The following is a 5,710-nucleotide window of genomic DNA, read 5'->3' on the forward strand; positions in this document are numbered from 1 at the left end:
AAATGTTGTTTTTCTTTTTCATTTTCTCATTTTAATGTATGTGTATCAAAAAGTTGTGTTTATATAATACGTTTTTGTTAAAAAAAAAAATAATTTGGAGTTTAGGGTTTAAGTTGGATAAAGAGGAAGAAGATGTAAAGAAGAAGAGATGATGTTATAAGATAAGTAAATTTGGGGTTTAGGTTTTCTGGTTTCGGGGTTTAGGGTTAAGACTCGTAAAATCTTCGTAAACAAAAATACAGACCTGGTAAATTCGTCGTAACCTGGTCAACGTAAATTCGTCGTAAACATGGTCCACGTAAATTCGTCGTAACCTTAAAAACACGGGTCTAGTAAATTTGTCGTAAATGAAAAAACGCGGGCCTGGTAATTTCGTCGTAAATGAAAAAAAAACACGGGCCTGGTAACTTCGTCGTAACTTTACGATGACTTTACGAGGAATGCCTTTTCTTATATATAGGCGACGCCTCAGAACGAGTAAAGCTCGTTCATTCCTCCCAAATCCTTCTCCACTCCTCTTAAGGTAACCTCTCCCTCTCTTTAAATTTTTTTTTAAACATTGTTTCGTTTTAGGTGGTTAGTATAGGTAATTAGCTTAAGTGGTTAGTATAGGTAATTAGTTTAAGTGATTAGTTAGGTATCGGAATAATATTTTTTAATTATGTCGTTATTGATAAAACTAACTGTAGTTTTTTATAAAATTTAGATGGGTCCTAGAAGAAAGCCAGCAGCACTTACTTACTCTCATATGTTTCATGATGGTATCAGGACATCTTCTCCTGGACATCTTCTCCTGGTCCATCATCTTCCAAGGCAGTTCCGGACTCTCAGACATCCCAAAGAGTTTCTTGGAGTCCTCCTCCTCCTGCACCTCATATGCCTCCACCTCCTCTTCCTCCAGCCGCTGCACCTCAGCCTGTCCTAGCAGGTGCAGTTCATCCAGATTTGCGTGTGCCTCCATCTGCTCCATACGCGAGATATACAGTGGAGGATTTGCTCGCCCAGCCTGGACGAGAGGGCTTGGATGTTCTGGATCCCGATAGACCACCGGGAACTTATTGGTAACTTATTATTTTTAGTACATTAAATTTAAATTTTTCTTTTTCTAACAATTAGGTTCTCTTTTCAGGTTTGGGGCCAACAACCGTGTTGGCCGGAGCGTGTCGGAGACGATCAAGGGCTACTACGACGGAGCCTACCCGAATTGGAGCAAGACTCTAGAGCACGTTAAGACGACTTGGTTTAAATGTTTTGCGGTAATTTTTTTTAAAACATCTAATTAAATATTTATATCGAATTAAATATTTATTTTAATTCTTTTAAATTTTTTTTTGTTTCAGCAAAGGTGGCACTGGTCCTTGGGAATCACCGAGAGGGTGAAGAGGGAATTCATTGCAAAGGCAAAGACCCGCCTTTGCAACACTGTCTCCGATTGGAAGGACAAGTGGAAAATCTACGGTTATGAGGGAAAGCCCACCGAGCTCACGAAGGATGTATGGGATGATCTCATCACCTTTTGGAAGCTACCCTCTTTGATCCATAAGGTGAACTCGTGCTCCGCTTCCCCAAGAACAAAGGACAAAGATGGTCATTTGCCCATGGTTCACAGAACCGGACAAAAGCCTCAAGCCGGAATCATTCTAGAAGCTGTAAGTTTGTTTATAATATTTATTTTGAATTCTTTAATTAATTTTAATTTTAATATTTAATTTTAGTTAAATTTTTTTTTGTAGTATGAGAAGACATGAGTCTTACCATCTCTGTCTGATCTATTCAAGATGATTCATGCCATATCAGACGGGATTTTTGTAGTATGAGAAGACGGGAAGTCTTACCATCTCTGTCTGATCCGGCATCCGAGAAACTCTTCAATGCAGTGGCTTCTCGGGTTGAAGAGCGGGAGACGCAATTAACCCATCAGTTTCCCGATGGATTATCCGTCAAACTGACGACCGAAGAGGTCGACAAGATCTTCGAAGAGGTAAAACTTTATAATTTTATTTAAATAATTTTAACTAAATTTAACTATATTAATATGTTTTTATAGGTGGCTCCTAGAAAGAAGAGACGGATAGTGGGCATAGGTTCTGTTAACGAAGTTGCTAAGCCAACTTCGTCATACGCTTCGAGACGGGATGAAGAGAACTCTCAAATAAGAGCTCGGATGGATAGCCAGCATGATCGTTTAGACTCTCTTGAAGATCTGCTGGACGTGATGGTGGTGGCAAACCCGACTTTGCAGAGAGCATTAAATGAGAGGCGAGCAGCTCTCGGGATGCCAATACGGAATCCCAAAGATGCCGATCCAGACCGTTCTCAACCGAGCCCCGCCACCGACTACTTCGATAATATGTAGTAACTTTTTTATTTGTTTCCTTTTGTATTATGAATTTAAATATTATGTTATGACTTTTAAATAGTTTTTAAATATATTTTTTGATTTTCATATTTCATTTTATATTTAAAATTTTTAAAATTTCAAATATTTAATAATATTTTATTTTAATTTAATATTAAATGGTAAGAAACGATGTAAATTCGTTGTAAACTTTACATGGATTTTACAACAAAATCCTCGTAACATCGTCGTAAGGTTTACGTGGAGTTTACATGGGCAGCGTTGTAAAATCCTCGTAAAGATTTCATGGAGTTTACATCGAAATAATACGAGTACTTTACAATGAAGTACTACGTCTTGTTTACGACGAAATGTTTCCTTCCGTTATACAAGGAAAACTTTCCTCGTAAATGTTACCACGTCTTTACGACGAAACCTCCGTTATGACGGAAGTTTAACAACGAAACGGTTTTCGATATTAATTCGTCGTAACACCCCTTTTACGACGAATTAACAAGGAATATTGCCCTCATAAAAAATATGTTTTCTTGTAGTGTCTAATGTTACTTAGAAAACATTCTAAACCTGGAACACACAGTATAATATCATTTTAGATATAAATATACTTTGTAACACCAAGTACATTTATATCAAAACCGATCAGATCAACTAATATAATATGTTAAAAAGAAAATGTTCAGGTGAAATTGAGCAGATCTTTTACCCAGCTAAAATAAGCCTTTTGTGTTCTCATATTCTCCAATTTTCCACAATTTTCGATTTGATAAGGACATCTTCAATTGTTTTATTTTGATCTTCAAAAGTTAACTTTTTTCAAAATGAATGAAAAAAAAATGAAACATCTTTTCGATTGATATGTTTCATTTATTTCTTGTAAAATGAATATTCCAAATATATTTCATATATGTTTTAACTTTAGGGAAAATTACCAAATATGACTCAAAACTTGGTTGTAAAGACAAAGGTATACCTCAACTTGAATCAAATGGAAAACTAACCCAAAATGCTAGTGAAATTACAAGTAGCCCTTTACGAGCAAACAAAAAAAAATGCATTTTTCCACGAAGTCTTCTCATATTGTTGATCTTAAAAATAATTTATAATTAAAAAAAAATATTTTAATGGGAGAAAAATTGAAATCATGTAATTATAAACATTTGTAAATGATATAAATTAAGATATAGTAAATTTGAAAAGTTTTCAACACAAATGAGTGAAAGTAGTGAGTCATTGTATTCTTTGGTTTTAGGTTTGGTAACATAAGTTGTAGTATTGTTTGTATTTTAAGGTTAGATTTTGGAAGCAAAACATTTTTTTTGAAAAATTTGACTTCTATGTGTTTAGTTTCGTGTATATTAAACACTTTCAAAGTTTATTTAAGTTTAGTGTTTTTTTTTCTATTTAGTTAGTTATTTAAGTTTAGGGTCTAGATAGTCTTCTAAATCAAAAATATTTAACCTAAATGGAAAATTTTGTCTCCATATATAAAGAAAATTTACACATTTTTTCTATTCCTCTCAAATGGATGCAACTAAAATGTAATGATTCTCACTAGAACTCTCCAACCTCTCTCTAATCTCTTTGAATTTAAAACATCAAACTTTATATGAATTTTTCATTTTTTTGTTTCATCTTACAAATTTATCTTGTTTTCCAGATTTTTTATCACATGGTTCTCATCTTTCACTCTTTTAAATGCAAATCTATAAATTTTGGATATCTATTTTTGTGTGTTCTATAAAGATAGATATATCAAATCTTCCACTCATTTTCTCTTTTTGAAGCCATTTGAACGTTTTTGGATATGCAGATTTTTCAGATCAGAATCAGACTCTGGAAGACTTTTGGGAAGTATTTTTGGAAGTCTTTTTGGAAGTCTTTTAAAATATGATGCGCCAGAAGACTTCTTGGAAAGTCTTCTGACTTCATGGAAGTCTTCTGACTTCATGGAAGTCTTCTGACGGAGTCTTCTTTCATGTCTCCTCTTTCATAACAGGTCTGAGCGTTTTGGTAAATTTTCATCTCTGATTTTTTTCCATTTGGTAACCTTTTGTTGCTTAAAGCTCTTTCTAATCTATTTGACTTAAAAACACCAAATTGTTTACCAAATTTTCATTTTTTTTTGTCTCATGTCTTTCTCACTAATTTAACTTGTTTTTGCAGATTTTTTATCACATGATTCTCTTCTTCGACTTATTTAAAGGTAAATCTATAAATTTTGGATATCTATTTTGTGAGTTTTATAAAGGTAAATTTATCTAATCTTCCACTCATTTTTTATATTTTGAGGCCATTAAATTTTTTTTAGATATGCATGTTTTTCAGATCTGGATCTGATTCTGAAAGACTTCTGGGAAGTCTCCTCGAAAGTCTCCTAAAATATAATGCATTCTGACTTCATGGAAACTTCCAGGAAGTCTGCTGACAAAGTTTTCTCTTATGTCTCCTCTTTCATAACAGATTTTAGCGTTTTAGTAAGTTTCCATGTCTGATTTTTTTTTATCATGTAACCTCTTGTTGCATAAAGCTCTTACTTTTTTCCCAAAATATTGGATATCTATTTTGTGTGTTCTATAAAGATAAATCTATCTAAATTTTCACTCATTTTCTCTGTTTTGAAGTCATTTGAACGTTTTTGAATATGCGTGTTTTTCACATCTGAATCAGATTTTGGAAGTCTTCTCGGAAATCTTCTAAAATATAATGCCCTAGAAGACTTCCAGAATTCCTGAGAGTCTTCTGAAAGAGTCTTCTAAAACATAATTCCCTAGAAGACTTTCTGGAAGGAATGATCTCTAACTCCATATGTAATAGTTCTATTTATGGCATGTTTTCTTCTTATGTGTGTACTCTTTTAGTTGTGATATTTTTTTTGTACATTTGAAGAGATATTAATTAATTATTTTAGTAAATATGTTCATGTTTACAATATTATCTTGCCAAAAAATACTTGAATTTATTGAAGTTATTGATACAACTTCAATAGCAAAACAAAATAACACAAAGTTTTAATCAAATTTACTAAAACTAAGGGAGAAGACTTCTAAGAAAACTTAGTCAAATTCACAAAATATCAAACATTACATAAGTTTAAACACATAACACTTTCATTAGAAGTCTTTTGGGAAGTCTTTTGGAAGTCTTCCGAGAAATCTTCGGAAGTCTTCCAGAAAGTCTTCTCAGAAGATTTAAATTTTAAGCGGAAAAATAAAATATAAGCAGGAAATTTAAATTTAGGCGGAAAACTTAAATTTTAAGTGAAAATTGAAATTTTAAATCTCATGAAAATTGAAAAGTATATCTTATGATCTAAGAAGACATATCAAGCCATATAACTTGATAATCTTGAAG

This window comes from Brassica oleracea, chromosome C4 (genome assembly GCF_000695525.1).
Source record: "Brassica oleracea var. oleracea cultivar TO1000 chromosome C4, BOL, whole genome shotgun sequence".
Taxonomy (NCBI): Eukaryota; Viridiplantae; Streptophyta; class Magnoliopsida; order Brassicales; family Brassicaceae; genus Brassica; species Brassica oleracea.